We start from the raw sequence: 19,908 nt of genomic DNA on the forward strand, positions 1-19,908 counted from the left end.
TTAATTTTCTCGCAGAGCAAGAAGGGGCACAATTCCAGGATTGGTGCAGATGTTCAACCACCAAGGATACTAATGCTCTCCATCTTTTTGCTCTAAACCCTTGGCATGATTGCTCTTCATTCGCAGGGAAGTCCTTCTATTATCTAAAGATGGATACTGCAGCTTTGAGCTACAGGTCCTCACTCACTCATTCAAGGCAGAATGACGGCACAGATGGGAAAACAAAGGGATTCCTGCTACAACAAAGGATAATCTCTCCCAAGAGCTTCTCCTGCCACACTTCTCTTACATTACACTGGTCAAAACAAGGTCTCAAAACCACTCCCAATAAAAGGGACCCTTGGAAATTATGTGATGAGTAATAATAGAAAGTCTTTACTGGTGGAGACCAATCATAATTCATTCTTTGCAATTGACATGTCATCCCATTTAAAGTTGGAGTGCTAGCAACAAGAAAGCAGGGAGGCAACTGGCCAAGGCTTTTCTAGGCTTAGAGGCAGGAATATGCTTCTCACCTAGTAATTGTGTGGACTACATGATGGTAGGTGCCCCAGGATCTGATCCTTAGAATGAGTCAAAGCTGATGAGTGTCCCACAGAGCACTGGTAGAACTGAGGTGATTCAAATCAAATTCAAATTCATCTTCTGTGTGTCTTCTCCATGGCTATTGTACACAATATATCTTTCCTCTGTGTGCCCATGGGGCACAGCCAGGAGCCTCCGAGGACTGGCCAGACTTGCAGGTAACAGTCATAGAATTTTGGGAGCAGAACTTGGCTTGCAGCAGTGCATAGAGTAATCTATGGAGAGATAGTCCCCCCATGTGCTCTCAATAACAATAATAAAATGATATGCCAACAACGTCCTGCAAGATACTTTTATCTATTAATATATCTCCAATAAAAACTTGTATCACATCACATTCTGAATGTCTGCATAGGACAGACAAAGCATTGTCTGCCGAGATGTGAATCCCTGACCCTTATAATGAAATCTCCAGGGCAGATGCCTATTCTGGACTAAATTTGATAACAACACTGGAGTCACACATTTTGTTCTGTCTTAATGCTGAACTGCTTTAGCAGAATGAATGAGCTGAACCCAACTTATATTAAAAACAATGGCAAGATAGAGGTTATTATTTTTTTCTCATCAAATGTGAAGCATCTGGAATTCTAGCTACCCCAGATAGATTTTCATATTTAGTCTGTAATTCAACATGGTAATTCTGATTAAAGCGAAAACATTAACTTTTAATCAGCTGAACGTTTAATTGAAAAGGCTCTTTATCTGTGGCTTATGTAATATTATTATGCATTGTGTACTTAACTTTTATTTTAACCAATATTACAAACTTAACTTTAATGTGGCATAACCCATACATTCCACATACACTTTCCTCTATAACTTGTCCACACAGTTGAATTCAACTTACTGTCATTGTATCAGGTGTCCTAGCTTGAGTCCAATGATGATTCCTCTGGAACATCTAAGGACACATAAGAGGTGCAGGGTGGGGGATATAGTCAGATTTGTGTTTTCTGTGTGGGGTACAAAATGAAGGAAACAGGAGCGAAACAGCTGCATTAAACAAGAGCAGCACAGGGATGTGGATGTGAAGGGTAGGTAGAGAGGCTGGCTGGCTGGCGTGAGAGAGCAGGTATATGAGGTTCTCGTAGGATCCAGGCGGTAAGTATGTGGCTGTTTACTGCACAGTTCTGTTACTCTTCTCCATCTTTGTTACTTAAATAAATTGATGAAAAACTTAGAATGTTAGACAAATTAAGAGAGCATTGCAACAGCCCAGACAAGAAATTAAAGCTTTATTTTATGTTTAAAAACAGTTGGTAGAATTTGGACCAGGAGATTGCAGGCATGACAAGAAACAAAGGGGTTGAACTAAGTTAACTTTTTAAAATAAAGCTGCAAACAGTTTTTGCTCAAGGCAGGCAGAGAGGGCCTGAGTATCTGCTTATAATACCCTGATCCCTTGATTGTTGACTGTTCTACATTCAATCTCAATTTCCATCCTTCCTTCCACTTTGTTTTTCTATTAGACTTCCTTTCCCTAGGGTATGCAGGGAATAAAGAAACTCTTGATAGATTAGATGGTTTCCCCTTTAGGCCAGTGGTTTTAGCATTTTTTTTAAAAAAGTATGGGTTTCTTTGAGAAGCATGGAAACCTATGAATACCCCCTCAGATAAATGCATAGATGTACAAATAAGGGAATTTATGGGGGGGGGGGATGGGAGGAGACTGAGAGACATTCAGGAACTCTTAAAGCACCCAATACAGGATTTAGTTCAAGAACTCTGCCTAATCCACTGGAATATGGAAGGTGTCAAGCAGCAGCAGATTATATTGGAGGCTCCTCCCTGCCTGGGGCATCTGCAGGCTGCTGCCTGGTACAGAATGTTCTGCTAGCAATGGAAGAATAAGTAGAGCAAGGCAAGTGCAGGGGCTTCTGTTATTTCATCTCAGGGAAATAGCATTATCCTCAAGCCTGAAGGTGGCCCAATTAGCATACGGTAATTAGAATTGCTGTAATAATGCTGCCTCCTCATTTTCTTTTGTGGGCACCATGGTGGTAATGGCGGCATTGCAGACCTGGGCTGTGAGAGGCAGCAGATAAGGCTGTCTGTCTGAACCCTTTCCTTGGCTGATGCATGGAGAGGGTGGAGCTCAGCATCTGCAAGGGCAGGTTGAGAGAAAGGAAGGAGGCAAAGACCAAATGGGGAGTGTGCCCAGCAAGCATGGGTCTCTCCCTTGTGTCTCTCTAGCAGCTTTGCTTTGTACCTATTCTGTCATCTAAACACAGCAATGAACAACCCTCTACCTCTTCTCTTGATAAGTGGTGCATTCTCCAAGAAGAGAGGGGCGCAGATCAAGTTGTGTGGGGGAAGGCTCAATAAGTGGCAGGGCTATGTAGTTGTGTAACAGGGTGGTCCCCAGGAAAGGGGGAGGTTCCCTGCCCCACCCAAGGGAGGGTGGAGCTGAGCAGGAAGAGGAGAAGCAGAAGAAGAGACTGAGGAAGGAAGCAGGATGGAGCAAGGAGACCTGGAGGAGGCATATGGAGCCTAGAGACATGTGAAGAAGCTGCGCTTGTCTTTTGGTCGTGGACGGGGTGACACAGATGTGGGTGAGAACCCGTGGGGGACGTGACAATGGTGGTTTTGTCTTGATTTTCATTTTGCTTTTCCTCTGGACTTGTTTGGTTGTTTCTGATTCTTTTCTGTGAGTCCCCACTGGAAGATGCTTTAGACTTGTGGCAGGCTTTGGGGCCTTGCTCTGGGCCATCTCATTTGGATGGAGTTTTACCCACGAGGGGACGGGTAACTTTGGGTGCTTGATTTAGAAACTAGACTCTTTGCCTTTCCTGTATTGTTTCCTAATTGTTCCTTCCCATTAAAGTCTCATGTTTTGTGTTGATGCGGTGGATGGCAGAACCCATTTAGAGCAGGCATGTTTGGGGGTCCTGGGGTGCCCCTCTCCCTGCCCGTGACAATCACATTATCTTTCCTACAATGATATGTTGCATTCTTGAAAGGAATCTCCTTGGCTGCTTTTTCTCCACTGTATTTTCATGTGGGGTGTGTGGATAAAGGTACAGCAGTGACACAGAAATTAAGATCAAGAAAGCTGGCTGGATTCTGGTCAGTGTGCCTGGGAAGTGAACTGGCCATTGGTCTGCAATTGGAAGGTCACATTCCAAATGGACTCCTCCCAAAACATCCTCTTTAGTCAAAGGGTAGAGCTGAAAGCTTTTAGCTGTAACTAATATGCAATCCAGATGGCATGACCCATGATTGAGTCATGCAATGATTTTTTAAAGGGCTGATGACTTCAAAAGCTGGCAAGTAGCCATCAAGGAGAATAAACAGGAGAGACAGTCCTTCAGACTTGACTGAATAGACTGGCTATTTTCTCTTCCCTTCTTTTTAATCATTATCCTCCCCCAGAGACATGATCCAGATCTTATTTCTCACCTCAGTCTGCAGAGTGTCTAGTGTTTTTTTTTTTCCCATCTCCTGCCCTGTGGATTAGCAGGTTTGGAAAATCACTAGCACCAATGGCTGATAATGAATTAACTGGAGTTATATTCCTGCTAACGTGTGTGTTATGGGAAGTGTTCTCAGACACAATGCTTGACACATGTGCCTCTGCAAAAACAATACAAAGAGAGAAAGCCCTTAAACCTCTCCTATTGGCTTACGTGTGATATATTCCAATTTCCTTAATAGGACAGTGAGGACAAGCACTGCTGCCTGCAGTTCCCTGTTTATCCTAGTGTAACAGGATCCCCGGAAAGGCAAGGTTCCAGGATTCCTGCCCCACCCAAGGGAGGGTGGAGCTGAGCAGGAGAGAAGAAGCTACAGAGAAGACGGAGGAAGGAAGGAAGCAGGATGGAGAGCCAGGAGACCTGGAGGGGCCACATGGAGCCGAGAGACACATGAAAAACTGCGCTTGCATTTTGGTTGTGAATTGGATGACACAGATGTGGGTGAGACCCGTGGGGAGGTGACCATGGCGGGTTTTGTCTTGATTTTGATTTCGCTCTTTTCCTCCTGGACTTGTCTGGTTGTTTCTGATCCTTTTCTGTGGGTCCCCACTGGAAGGTGCTTTAGACCTGTGGCAGGCTTTGGGGCCTTGCTCTGGACCAATCCTGTGGGTGGACTTTTACCCACGAGAGGACGGGTAACTTTGGGTGCTTGATTTAGAAACTATATTCTTTGCCTTCCAGTGTGTTTCCTAATTGTATTAAGTTCCTTCCATTAAAGTCTTACATGTTTGTGTTGATGTGGCGGATGGCAGAACCCATTTAGAGTAGGCAGGTTTGCGGAGTCTGGGGTGCCTCTCTCCCTGCCCTGTAACACTATGACCTCTCACGTATCACATACTAATGCTACTGAGGAATCCTCGTTGCTCTACACTTTCCACCCATTGCACCTTTCCTGAACTATGTCTCCTTCCGGAAAGGCTCTTCTTCTCTTTCTCTAGCTACTGAAATTCTACTTTTCTTTAAAGACTTGCCTCAGACAATTCCTTCATAAGACTTTCTGGTTATTTCACTTGTCATCCTGTGTGTCAGTGGTTTTCCTTTCATGTTTGCTGGTCCCATTCTTATATTGCCTCCTTCATATCCATCCGTCCATCCATCCATCCATCCATCCATCCATCCATCCATCCATCCATCCATCTATCCATCCATCCATCCACCCAGCCAGCCAGCCAGCCAGCCAGTTCATTCATAAAATAAATGCCATAAGCAGATAACGAGACACAGGTTGCCTCATATGTGGCTTGCATTCTAGTGTGGGTGGAAGGAAGGGACAAATGAAAGAGGTCAGGTTATCATACAAAGATTAAGACTTAAAATTTCCTATCCAGAGATGGCTAAAGTGTGCTTTTGGCATCAGGAGACAAAGGTTGATGTGAGATATAGTCACTTAGATAATTATCATTAAGACAATATTCTCAGCGCCATCAGATAAAATATGGATAAAATGTCATGGAGTCATAGATGAGGAAGTGATTATTTTTGCCCAGAGATCCAGGAAAGTCACATGACAGAGAAAATCTATGAACTTGAAGAGCAGCAGCTTTTTGAATAGACACAGTTTGGATAAGGACAAGGCATTCAATGCAGAAGAAGCAGAAGGGCCAACATGTTTTGGGAACAGCCAAAGGTTTGTTGTGGCTGGAGGGAGTATGTGGGCTTGTATGTCTTTTTCTCAGTCCACCGTTAGCCACATCTCTCCTTCAATTCTCGTCCCAATTGTCCTGCATCAGCCACTCCTGTTATGGGGTGGAAGGCCTTCTCTCGTCAGGGCCACACTCCCCTTCTTGGGCTGTGATTTGGGGAGTTCCCTGGGTCCTTCCCACACACAAAAGGCATGGAGCACTGTCAGCCCACACAGTCATCAGGTAATGGGGTGGTCCCCAGGAAAGGGGGAGGTCCAGGTTTCCTGCCCCACCCAAGGGAGGGTGGAGCTGAGCAGGGACAGTAGAGGCTGCAGAGGAGACTGAGGAAGGAAGGAAGGAGGATGGAGAGCCAGAAGGAGACCTGGAGGAGGCATGTGAAGCAGAGACACATGAAGTAACTGCGCTTGCCTTTAGGTCGTGGACTGGGTGACACAGATGTGGGTGAGAAACCCGTGGGGGACGTGACAATGGTGGGTTTGTCTTGATTTTCATTTTGCTCTTTTCCCTCTGGACTTGTCTGGTTGTTTCTGATTCTTTTCTGTGAGTCCCCACTGGAAGATGCTTTAGACTTGTGGCAGGCTTTGGGGCCTTGCTCTGGGCCAATCTCATTTGGATGGAGTTTTACCCACGAGGGGACGGGTAACTTTGGGTGCTTGATTTAGAAACTAGACTCTTTGCCTTTCCTGTATTGTTTCCTAATTGTTCCTTCCCATTAAAGTCTCATGTTTTGTGTTGATGCGGTGGATGGCAGAACCAATTTAGAGCAGGCATGTTTGGGGGTCCTGGGGTGCCCCTCTCCCTGCCCGTGACAATCACATTATCTTTCCTACAATGATATGTTGCAGACAATGGGAACAGTTTTAATAGGCGTGAAGCATTTCTTGGCTGCTTTTTTTCTGTTGCTGTATTTTCATGTGGGGGTGTGTGGGATAAAGGTACAGCAGTGACACAGAAATTAAGATCAAGAAAGCTGGCTGGATTCTGGTCAGTGTGCCTTGGAAATCTGAACTGGCCATTGGGTCCTGCAATTTGGAAGGTCCATCACCAAATGGACTCCTCCCACCCCAAACATCCTCTTTAAGTCAAAGGGTAGAGCTGAAAGCTTTTAGCTGTAACTTAATATGCAGAGATTTTCAGAACACATGATTTTTCATACGAGGCAATGTGCAATTATTTAAAGGGCTGATGACTCAGAAATTTTTGGTAGTAATATGGCCTGTCCTGCCATAGGGAGAATAAACAGGAGAGACAGTCCTTCCAGACTTGACTGAATAGACTGGCTATTTCCTCAACCCAGTAGATGAGTAGGCAGAAAAGGAATCATTTATGTTATCCCACAGTGAGGCTAGCTGTTTTTGATTTTGCTTTTCAAAATATTGGGACTAAAATTAGTCCTGGGAAGAATCTAATTTTTCACCATTGCACATTTCCCCCTCTTGAAGGTTAAGAAGTCCTTCTTGTGGGCCTCCCCTGGTGGCGCAGGCGGTTGAGCGCAGCACTGTGAAGCTGTCCACATCCTCTGCAGCGCCGGTTCCATCCAGGCTGGCCAGCGAGGGTCCCACATGGTGCAGCAGGCCTCTCCTGTCTCGCCTGCTTCTCCCCTCAGCAGTATATTTCATCAGTCTTCCTGTTTTGTTCCCCTCTCTGTCTCTCGTGAATCATCTCACCCTCCCGCACATCTGGCCTGTACCCTGGTTCTTGTATAAATAAATAAATAAATCTTTAAAAAAAAAAATCCCACCTTGTAATGACCAAGAGATTACAGTGTTTCAGACACCAGGCTGATTACATTATCTCATTTTGTCATAGCAGCGATGCTAGGTGTAGGGACTAATGTTATCCCATACCAAGATGTCGTATTACCTGCAGGAATTTGAACCAGCTTGACTGTATTTTCCAACTTTGTTTATTCTTCTGCTGTTTTCTTTCCCTAAGGAAGCCCATCAAAGAGTTGAAGACAGATAGCACAAGCCTCCCTAATTTCTTTATTTTTTAAAAGATTTATTTTTATTTATTTATGCACATAAGAACTGGGGTATAGGCCAGAGGTGCAGGGGTGAGAGGATTCACCAGAGAGAGTAGGGAGCAGAACAGGCAGATCTACTGAAATACACTGCTGAGGGGAGCAGTGGGCTAGATAGGAGAGGTCTGCTGCACCATGTGGGTTAGCTCCCTAACTAGGGTTCGAGCTCAGGCAGCTGTGGCCGGGATAGCTTGACAGCACTGAGACTGTTAGGGGAAAAAGGCTGTCCCAAAGCTAATTCCATACAGGCTTTGTGGACTCCACCCCCACCCCAGTGTTAGGGGGAAAAGGCTGCCCCAAAGCAAATTCCATACAGGCTTTGTGGACTCCACCCCCACCCCACGCCAAAGCCAAAGACACTGGGAACTCTACATCCCATCACCACCCAAGGGAAGGTGGCTGGGACCGGAGGGTGGGGTTAAGCAGCCAGGTGGATACAAAAGGCAGACATGTGGGCTTTGGGGCTCTCTCCATTTTGGGGCCCTCGGCCAGCTCGCGGCGTCCGTCTAGCTCTGAGAGTGACTTTGGGTTTCCAGGTCGTCGGATCGGGTAGGACGCATTAAAGACTTTATTTCCCTATTTTCTCCCTGAGTTGTACATTTTCCTTATTTCTTTTTCTCTTGTAAATAAACCTTTTATTAACCCTTTGTCTGTAGTAGAGTATTCATAAGTCCCTTTAAAGCGCGCGGGTGAGGACCCACAGCCAGGAACCCGTTTAATATCGGGGTTGCTCTATAACAAGACTTTAACCCCTGCATCACCAGGGAGGCCCAGACCTGCCTAACTTCTTCTTACAGCTTATTTTGGTTTTTGCCCCTTGCATCAAATAGTTCAAATTTGGCTAGGTTACTCCCTTCCCTATGGATGTGTTCCAGAAGGTCACTATCCTTGTTGGGTATGATATTTTAAGTGTGTTCAGAGGAATGGGACCCCTGGAGTAACTGCTTCTCCCCTATTCTGGTTATCATATTCCTGTTAATGCAGCCATAGAGCAGTTGAGAAGTCTATCACAGATTCCTCAACAAAGGCATTGCCCCCAGGAGGGAAGAAAAGAGCTTCCAGGAGCACTCAAGCAGGAGTATGGCTGTTGGTACTGGTATCTACTAGTTACTTTTCTCTCCCATATGTATTCTTAAGTTTTCCTGGAGTAAATATATAGGGGAAGGATTGAGGAAACTCTGAATGACTCAACCCTTTACTGAACTCTGAACTTGGGCAAGTTGAACCTCAGATTCCCTTTGTATTGAAAAGGAACTGCTAATCAAATGAAATCTTTCCTGTTTCCTGCTAAAAGAGTCACAGGTCTGGTGCAGTAAATAATGCAAAGTAAATGTAAATAACAAGTTTTACCTCTCTAAAGCCTATGGAGATGAGATTACCTAAAGGAGGTTACATTTTAACAAGGCCAGATAGCTGCCAGGCTGATTGATCTCCCAGGGCATTCTTGAATACCTGTCTTTTCTCACAAACTTTTGTGCTTACTGACCAATGTTACCAATGTAAGATGGCTATGTATCAAAGAAACCCTCTGTCCCTAGACTGGTTGGTGCTCCCACCTTATGGGACTACCCAGGTCTGGGACCTCATGCATGAGTAATAAAGCTTTCCTGACTTCACCATTCCTGAAGTACAGATTGTTCTTCCCCGGCCTGGGTAAAAGGCTAGAATTTATTTCTGCAGCAGTATTACATTTGGTCAGTCTGGGGTAAGGAGCCTTGATAAATTGCCTGGCGCCTAGTAGGTATTTCACAAAGCATGAACACAGCTGTTAATATATCCCTTGGTTCAGAACATGGAGAATAGCTGGTCTTTGACAGAAGGGCCTGGATGACAGAGGGTGTGGGCTGTCATGACTTGAACTGAGTGAAGCTACCCTTCTTTGCAGAGTCCCTGCTGCCCTGGATGTAAGCTTAAGGCGGGAGCCCTGCTGGGCAATGCATTTTGCCTGGAGGCAGTGTGAATGGTAGCTCCAGTTTTAACCAGAAGTGCAAAGCACATAAGGTATTGCAAGAGAGGAATATGTAAATGAGGCAATAGATGCAGAAGTGCTTTGTAAACTGTAAAGTGCAGGACACGTGTTTATTGTCATTTTTACACAGTTCATTCTGTCTCTCTACTGTTCGGAACTATTAGATCAACATTTAAGGCTTTCTTGTAGAAGGCTACCATATGCTGGCCAGGCTGCCGGAAGCACTAGAAGCATTTTTCTCAGAAAGAAATGGCTGAAAGCCCATGGTCTTTATTGATTTACATTTGCAAGCCATAACTCCTTATCTCTTTTATGCTCCTGATATCATGATGTCCATTTGTGTAATACATTAGTCTGGCCAGGATTGATGCCAAGTCCTAAATAACTAGAGTGGGAGTGTTGATTTGTGCTGAAAAGTCAGTTGGGAATCCAGGTTATTGGACTCAGTGCTCCCTTTTCACTCTCCCTGTGGAGAAAGAGAGGCCAGCATCGCCTCTCTGTAGGGTCCCCAGGATGAATCATTTATGCTATCAAAGTTCTTTGCGATCCTTGGATACTACATAAACACGAGGCATAATCATTATGAATTATAAGTGAAGCAGACGGAGGTTTTAAATTAAATAGCACCATTGTGTTATTTTTCATCAGGATTCAGAGCAGCCGACCTTCCCAGCAGAAGTAACTTAGATAATTTGATTCTCTCACTTAACCAGGACTGATCACTGCAGGGATAGAAATTAATTTCTTGAAAAACAGCTGCGGGTTTTCCTCCCCACCAGTCTCTCTCTAAGCTTTGCAGATGCAGTTGTAATGAAACTGTGGTGGAGGTTCCACTGGGTGACTTGTTAATTCATGGGGGGCTCGGTAAGTGGTTCTCCAATTTTTGGTTTACCTGGAAAATGAGTGTCCTTTGGGCGACGACCCAAATCAGCTGCAAGTTTAAAGACACTACGTGTGTACAAACCTAACGGTTTGGAGAGTTAGTAAAAGGAGATTCAACCCAACTGATTATTTGTCTGCATTCAACCCTTGCAAATATCCTGGAGTGGGATAGAGCTAGCGGGGCCAGGATCCACTATGTACCCCCTTGCCAGGGAAACTGACAGGAAGGTGATGTGTTAGTTGAGCTAAGTCTTTATATTCTGTTGACAGATGCTACAGAATGTAGCAGAATGACAGTTCGGTGTCACAGAATTGGTCATAGCTGCCAAACTGGATAAGCAGGAGCTAGGCCATAGAGAAGGCTGGGGAGACCTAGGGAAGATGGAAACTAATATTTAAAAAGTGTTTCTCCCCATGCCAGTGACTTTCCACTCAAACACTATGAGATCTTAGGAAGCCACTTAACTCCTGAGTCTTGGTTTTCTCATGTATTAGATAAAGGCATCTGAATAGGTGATATTGAAGAGTCCCTCTGCCCCTGGAATTGATTAACACATTTTGAAGACCCCATTAAATTTCCCACAAAAAGCTTTGCTGGGGCTAACAGTCAGCTTCAGTGCTGTTGGGGTCTTGTCATATTAAAATAAGGCCTCTCTGTGTATTCCCACTTTCCCTCCCTCTTGACTCCTACCTAGGCTTTGCTCTCTAAGCCTTCAGCTAGAACTTAGGTGCTCTAGACAGGGCAAGTCTGAAAAGAGATAGCGAAGTAGCGTTTGTGGATAGGGAAATGGCTTTTCCAGAAATTCAAAATTTAGGTCTATCTTTGCCACTGGTATTGGGGAAGTATGTCAAGAAGGCATCCTGGGAAGAAGATGGCCTCATCAATGGAGACATGAAGGGACAGTCACATAAAGATGATGGAGCACTAAGGTGATAAACTATCCCATCAATCTCTCTCCAGTCACTGTGGTTCAATACTGCACATCTTCCTGTGGCCTCTTACTCATATTCAAGATTGCCTTGAATTGGTGTTCCAGGATTTGATTCTATTTAAATATAACATGGAGATATAGTTTTGGAGTTTTTGCTGGGAAGTGACTTCTAAGAGAGGGCTAGATGATCCAGCCTGGGTGTCCGGTGTCGTCATATGATGAGTTTGAGTTGCCATCAGAAAGAGCACACAGGCAGCTGATACCACTTAATGGCAGATGTGCCTTCTTGAATGGTCTCTTCTTTTCTGCCAGCTGCATATAAATGATGACTAGAACTTAAGAACTGACAGAGCCACAGTGTAGTAGAAACTTGAGTCTCTGAATACTGCATGGAGGAAAACCATTGACCAGCCAGGAACATCTGTCAAAATAGTTTTCTCTTTAACTAAACCATGAAAAAAATTGTTACTGCAAATAGTCCCCACCTAAGGAATCCACAGTGATCTGCCTCAGGTCTATAGTCATTTTTGGAAGGTGGGAGGTTGCGCCCCACACCACTTCATTAACTTAAGCATTTAAGGACATTTTAAGGATGATCCCTGAAGAACTACCACTTTCCTCCTTTTGTTCTGTAGAAACTACACCTGGAGCAAAATGCTTTTTTACCTTGTTCCATGTCATCTTTTGGTGAGTAGGTAGTAGGGTGAGACTGTAAACGCCATGGGAATGGGGACAATATATTTATGGTTTATGCCAAGACCTCAGGTTTACAGCACTTAGGGGGTATTCAATTTAGATCTGTTGAAAGCATGAGGTATGAGAGTTCCAGCTGTATTTGACATAGAGCACTACACAGTTTAATCCCAATGTACCTTTCCAACCACATTCACCCCAGTACTGCTCTCCCAGGCCACTCTGTAAAGAGGGGCAGTTGAGTATGAAGGATAAGAACATGGCCTTGGTATCAACCTATCTGAACCTACCTGTTGATCTACCTCCCTGATTCTGCCACCAGAGATGTGACTGGGGGCAAGTTGTTAATCCCATTGTACCTTCTTTCACCCTGTAAAGTAGGAATGATAACTACCTATCTCATAGGGCCTGAGTAAGGTTAAACTGTTTCATGCCTTCAGAGCCTTAATGCATTCAAACAATATCTTGTAAATTTGGGTCTTGGGATGTAGTCCCAGTGGATTAGGGGGTGTACTGGCTGGGGGGGTTTCTGTGTTGTGTTTTGCCCAGGAGGATTTTGCGCTTCCTGGGAACATGGTCCCTTCATGCATACAGCTTTGACTTAGCAAGGAACTCTACTTCAGTGTGGTTTAGCTTGATGGAGGCGGGAGATGAGTGTGGAAACACAGGCAGAAAGCTGATCAAGAGGAGGACTAAGAGCAGAGGCCTAATCCTAGAAGTGGTGTCATTCGAGGGGAGACTGTAACTTCTAGCCTCCTGGGACAACAGGATGCCTTATCTTCTGCCTGCATGTTGTCTGTCCCTCTGGATGTTGGTATTTCAGCAAGGATGGAATTTCATTGTTTCCCTGGCTCCGACAGGTCTCCTGCCTGGCAGAACATTATTGATTCTTACAGATTGACAAAGACCTTTCTGATACTCTTTCTGCCTTTGCATTCAGGATCTGTTTTACTCTCTCCTTTGAAGATGCTTTGGAGGCAGGCTTTGAAATGATGGCCTCTCTAAAGGAGAGAGTCGTCATGCCTGGAGATTGGTGACAGGACAGAGACTGTATGACCCAGAGAAGATAAGTGATGTGAGTAGTAAGAGAGGGGAAAATCATGAAAGGTCACCAAAGTGAAGACTGTTGGCATCAGGTGTACTGGAAGCTGCAGCATAGAACACACTGAGGTTGAGGATGTAAGGCAAAGACCACTTGGAAAGGCAAAGACATAGTGAGATAAAAAAAGCATTCAGTTAAGTGGACACTTTCCAATGCTTTCTGTAATCTACTCATACTGTCCCCATCTCTGATGTGCAAAGGGACATCTGAAAAAAAAACAACACATTTTTAGACACTCTTCTGTCAAGAAATAGGGTCAAAGCCCCTTCACCTTGAGTTTGGATGGGTTGCCCAGGGTATTACTTGAACAAGGAGAGTACAGTAGAAATAATGACTTCAAGTCTAAGGCTGGCTCACAAAGGCCATGAAGTTTCCACCTGGTTCTCTGGGGAAAGCCATCTGTCATGTAGAAATTCTGACTTCACTGAGCCCATCAAGCTGAACAAGCCATCTGCACATGTCTAGGACAACAGCCCCACGGTGACCCCAGGTGGCAGTTGTCATCAACTGTCAATCACGTATGTGCACCATATTGAATGCCCAGCCCAACTGAGCCTTCCTAGGACTGAGCTCTAGTCAGCACCTGACTGCAGCCATGTGAGAGAGCTCAAGGGAAAACTTTCTGGTTGACCCTTTCTTTAGTTCCTGATTCACAAAATTGTGAGCAAAATAAAATGGTGTTTTAAGCTGTTAAATTTGTTAATTGGTTAATCAGCAATGGCCATCAGAATACAGACTATGATAGGAAGTGTCATAGTGGTGAGGTAGAGTCGATGGGTGGAGTAGATATCCTCTCTGGTGTCCCAGAAGATATGAGTTCTCACTGTGAGGGGAATTCTTTGTGTCATGCCCTGTCCACACCTAACCAGTACATCAGCTCTATTCTTCTCCCCTAAGGGTTACTTCGGCAGTTGTGACTTAAATTTTCCACATATTGGCATCTGCATTTACTTGAGGTTAGGTTTAAAGGATTTGATTGACATCTTGTTTCTTTCTACCTCAAAATAAGCTAATTTCTTTAGTCTCACACTATTTCTCTGAAAAAAAGTTATTGATTGTCACAATTCTCTAGACTGGGTGATCAATGCACACCAGTTTAAAGGAAAAGGAATGATGGATGGGAATACTGTTGAGTGTTACTCTACTTGATGCGGTGCTGTGATAATTCAGCTTTTAAAAAGTCAGGCTGTTCTAAGAAACCAAACGCAAAAGTGTCAGGATGAGTGGTAATGTGCTTGTGGGTTGACATGTTGAAGCTGCTTAGTGCAAGAGGCATTGGTAAAGACAAGGCCAATTCATCAGTGATGACCTAGGTTCTGCTATTGTGGCATTTGGGCCAGGACATTTAACCTCTCTGGGCCTTGCTTCTCCATAATGATTGATGATAGCCAAGGACAAAGTGAGGGACAGAAAAATGGGATTCTAGAATATCCAAAGTGAAAGGCGTATTTGAAATTATTTATATTTGTGAGATTTAGAGTGGCTGAGTATAACAGACAACATTCAAGTGACATGAGAAAAGAAGAATATTCTTTCCCTCTAAAGTCAGGGTAGTCTGGATATGGTATCCATGGTTAGATTGGAAGCTGCTCCAAGTTTTTTTCAGCCACCTCTAATATGTGATACTTTCCCTCATGTTCCAGTACAACAAGTAGAGCTCAGGATATCACATTTATTTTCTGGATCATGTAATGAGAACGTGGGTTCTTGGAAGAAAGGAGAAAAGAAAGGATATCAGGCGGCAATGAGCCATGAGGAAATTATAGAAGGACACCATATTCAACTTGGTTCGCTAGTTACATCCAAGAATTTAAGAAATGTTAAATCTCTGGGACTCAGAATTGGGAAAGTTACATGGTATATTAATGGAACTCTGAAAATCTAAGAGCTCCTGAAAAAAAATAAGCTTTCTTAAAAAAAAATTCAGTTCAGTTGAAGGGACAAAGAAACTATTTTAAAAATAGCAATTGAATGAATTCAGAATGCCAGCTACCAACTAAGCCCATTTCCAAAAGTAATTTAAGACCAAGAAAATTCAACTCTTTCCTTCAGATTGTTTTGTGTAGATTGATACAACTCAGATTCCCAAATTTAATTTCCATTTTGACTTTTGCAGGAATGAAGTGTCACCTCTCTTGTTTGTTAACAATGATCACTAGCATGATTCTAGAATAATCTACCTGGCAGCATGTGGTCATGTGCATATATAGGATGAGGAGGGGATTTGCTAAGAATGACTTTGAATTGCTTAAGAAATTTTACAAATTGTGAACATCTCTGTGGCAATCTCCCAAGCTGGGTTTTCTTGGAAACAATGGGGATAAGTACACGACTAGTTTGAAAACACTTGCTAGAAAAGCCCCCATGGTCTCCTTTTGGTCATTGCCCCCCACAGAAGATCCGGTGAGGTAGAATAAAGTAATTAACAGATGCAGCAACAAAAGCACATTACACTTTTATGTTTCTCACAAGACTAAGATGCCATCATAGCCACTGCCTACGAATAGCTAGCAGGGGAGGAGAGATTTAGGCTCCAAGGCTCTAGGCCTTTGCAGAACAAATAGATGTTTCTATCTAGACAGATGTTATTATAGGGGTCAAAATGGAGCCAAAAATGGGGTCTGTTGCTCTCGGAAAAAAATTTTTTTTAATTTTTAAAAAAACATTTTATGCAATAGCTGGGGTACAGGCCAGAGGTGCAGGAGGGTGAGAGGATTCGCCAGACATAGAGTGGGAAGAAGAACAAATAGACAGGCCAAAAGCACTGCTGAGTGGAGCAGCGGGCGAGACAGGAGAGGTCTGTGGGAATCTCCCTGGCTGGCTGGGAATTGAACCCGCTCTGCAGAGGCTGCGGACAGCTTCATAGCATGCTCAACCCTCTGGGAGGCCCGTTCTTGGAAAAATATTAACCCACCACCACCAAATCCTTACTGAGACCCTGTTAAGTCTGGTGCTGCAGAAGTTAAATAGAAAAGCAGAATTCAGCACTTGCCCCCAGGAACTTTCAATCCAGATGAAAGCCAGTGGGAAGTGAACAGAGCAGCAGCTTGTCAGCATTGGGGTTGTCCATGCACAGGCAAGATTCATTTCTAAATATATCCTACATGTGTTAAGCACACTGGGGTCCTAAGAAAGACAATGATCCCATAGTTTCCAGAGAAAGCACTTGTTCATGCTATTCTCTGATGTGGTCTCCACCTTCTATGTGTGGGTGAGGCACAAACATTTTTCGCTGGCAAAATTCCTGCTCCCTCTTCTGTGCTCCTCTTTACTCTCATAGTAGGGATTATAGGGGGGTGACACACAGCTGGGTTTTGCTAGGAGTTTCCTGTTTGGAAACTCTGGGGGTGGAAGGTAGGGAGTGGAGGAATCTCGAATCATTGCATTTAGAGAAATGGCTGAGTATGTCATATCGTTCCCCCATCCCCACCTACCACAATTCCTAGGGCTTGTTAGAATACACTGTGAACTTGTTGGTTTCTGTAAGGAGGGAAAAAAGCCACATTGGAGAAATTGCCTCAGCAGTGAAGGCAATAGCTGATCTGCAAGTATGCAATCCTGTGGTGCTTATTCCTTGTGATTGGAAGTTAAGAATCTGGCTCTGGAGCCACACAACTGCCTTTGAATCCTGGTTCTGCCCCCTAATTAAAAGCAACAGCATTGCTTAACCCTCTGTGCTGTGTTTTGCTCACCTTTAAATTTGAATCATACTTATATCCACCTCACAGATTTATAGGGAAATATGCTTCAGGCCAGTACCTGGTACTCAGTAAGGATTAGCTCTTAACATGACTAGGTTTCTGGTTGGGTGTTTGCATAATGATATGAACCGTGATAGAAAATGTTGAGAGAGATTCAGATGGGGGAGCGGGTTGGTAGGCATGGAAGTCCATATTAAATTCAGGTATTTTTTTTTTTTTTCAGATTTTTTTTTTTTTTTTTTTTGTCATTTACCTAGAAAGTCAATAGCCCTCACATGGTGAGGGTGAAGTGGAGTAAAGTATAGTCAAATCAGTTAATACATATTAATGTGCTTGAAGAATTCTAAGGCAGAATTCTAAGGCCAGTCCCCAGATTCTTACCCTCTGGTGTATAATTCCCTCCTCTTGCATGTGAGTGGGACCTAAGTGTGAGAAGATATCACTTGATGTTACTTTCTAGAACAAAAGGGATCTTGCAGTTGTAATTCAGACACTTAATCAGTTGACTTTTAGTGAATCAGGAGGGAGCCTGCTGGGTGGGCCTGACCTAATCAGTTCTTTAAAGTTTCTGAGTCCTTTCTGAAATTAGAGGGACTTATACAAAGCAGCTCCTCTGATGGCATGGATACAGGTAGTGTATGAGGAGCTAAGAATGGCCCTCAGATGATAGTTGGTGAGGGAAGGAGAATCTCAGTCCTACAACTGCCAGAGCTGAATTTGACCAACAACCTGAATGAGCTGGGAATTAGATTTTCCTGCAAGTCTTCAGAAAGGAACATGGCCCAGTTGACATACTGATTTTGGCCTCATAAGATCTTGAGCAGAGCCCTCAACTATGCTGTGCCTAGACTTCCTACATAGAAACAAAGGGCACTAATAAATTTGTGCCATTTTTAGGCTCCCAAGTTTGAAATAATTTGCTAGACAATCATAGAAAAGCAACCATAGTCAAAATGAACAGACGCCAACTTTGTGCTTGGTTATATTAGTCTCCTGTGGCCTCTGTAACAAATATCACAGACTTAGTAGCTTAAAGCAACATGAATTTGTTTTACCATTCTGGGCGTCAGAAGTCTGAAATGGGTCTCACTGGGCTAAACCAAATTGCTGTCAGTGTTGCGTTCCTTCTGGAGACTCTAGGGGAGAATCTTTCTTAACTTTTCCAGATTCTAGTGGCTGCCCATATTCCTTGGCTCATGGCCCCTTCCCCATCTTCAGAGACAAAATGGCCCACTGAGGCTTTCTCACATGACATCACTTTAACACTGGCTCTTTTGCCTCCCACTCCACATTTAAACATCCTACTGCAATAATTCAGGATAATCTCCCTCCTAATTAGCCGATTAGCAATCTTTTCTTCCATCTGCTTCTGTAACTCCCCTTTGCTGTGGGAACATATTCTCAGGTATCATGGACTTGAATGTGGACATCTTAGAGGAATGTTATTCTGTTGACCTCGATAGTTGTAGGTTCAAAAACTCAGTTTGGGCATTCATCGACAGCAATCTCGAGCAAGGTGTTTAACTTCTCTGACCTCAGTTTCTTTGTCTGTAAAATCAGAGCACTCAAAGTCACATGTGTTCTTTGAGGGTTAGCAATCATTATGACGAGTCCTGGCCCAGGAATTGTCAAGTCCCCTCATTAAGGGACTTCTCTACTTGTCCTTCAGTTTTCTATGATGATGGCCAACTTTCGATATTCATTATTCCTTCATTTTGCTGTTTGATCTGTCTTTGTTATTTTTTAAAGACATATGGACCCAAATAACCCCATTATTTAGGAAAGTTTTTACTAACCATCTGTCTATATTGGCATCAGCTTGGTACAAAAGCTGCTTAAGTGTCAATCTCTTTTGTTTTTCTGGTTTTTCTCAAGCCCTCTCTGCTAGAAGGGGCAATCCACCTCAGCCCATGGGTACCTAGGCCAACTTACAACCTGACTGCTCTGGTGTCCAGGGCAGCCTGCTTTGTGTGTTATTCAGGCCAGGAGTTGTGAACACTGTTGACATTGTTAAGGTTAATGACTGAAAGACAAGCATCAGGGACCAGGACTGCAATAAAAGTTGGGCTGATTGCTTCAGTGATGAATATGGGCAAGGACTGGCTTGAAAAGTCAAATGGCTCCTAGTGGCTGCCTGCTTGGTCATGGGGGCTGGGATTTTAGAAGTACAGGGGGGTTGTTTGAAGAAGAATGGAGAGATATCTCTGGAGGTTTGTCTTGGTCAAGAATACAGATATATAATAAGTGAAGTCAAGACAATTCATAGCTCTCTCAAAAACAGGAGGGACTGTGCATATGTGTGTTTCATGCACATGCATGTGTGTGCAAACATCTATGTATGTGTTTGTGTATATACACATGTACATGATCATGCATGTGTGTGTGTGCACAAGTTAGAAAATGGAAAAGCAAAGGGTCCTTGCATGCAAGGATGGGGCATCCTCACCAATGGTCAGACTGAAAGGAAATCAGAGATATGAGCAGAAATAAGAAGCATGGCATCCTAGTTAAGGAAGCTGGAAAGGGTTGCTCTAAACCCCTTTAGCCCCCTTCTTAGTCTGCTCTGCTGCCTAACGTAATACCACTGACTGGATGGCTCAACAGCAGACATTTGTTTTTCAGAGTTGTGGGGGCCAGACTCCAAGACTGGGACACTGGTGAGGCCTCTCCTCCTGGCTTTTCACTGTCTGACTTCTCACTCCACACCAGTGGAGGGAGAAAACAGCCAATTCTCAATGTCTCTTTTTGTAAGGGTTTTCATTCCATCATGAGTCCCCACCCTATGACTTCATCTAACCCTAACAGGCATCCAAAGGGGCCATCTCTTGATACTGTCACATTGGGGAATCAGGGCAGTGACATATATATTCCTGGGGCACATGGTGGTCCAGTTCATAATATC

At 43.9% G+C, this 19,908-nt stretch overlaps 1 long non-coding RNA gene across 1 annotated transcript in view; it reads left to right on the plus strand.

Moving 5' to 3' along the window:
- Positions 1-8,214: 8,214 nt before the first annotated feature.
- LOC129145517 (uncharacterized) overlaps positions 8,215-19,908 on the plus strand; it is a 49,886-nt gene continuing 38,192 nt past the window's right edge. The window contains exon 1 of the long non-coding RNA XR_008551207.1: positions 8,215-8,276. This is a non-coding gene — a long non-coding RNA (uncharacterized LOC129145517). The remainder of the gene's footprint in view (positions 8,277-19,908) is intronic.

Source organism: Talpa occidentalis, unplaced genomic scaffold (genome assembly GCF_014898055.3).
Source record: "Talpa occidentalis isolate TD23 unplaced genomic scaffold, MPIMG_talOcc4v2.1 talOcc4.12, whole genome shotgun sequence".
Classification (NCBI taxonomy): domain Eukaryota; kingdom Metazoa; phylum Chordata; class Mammalia; order Eulipotyphla; family Talpidae; genus Talpa; species Talpa occidentalis.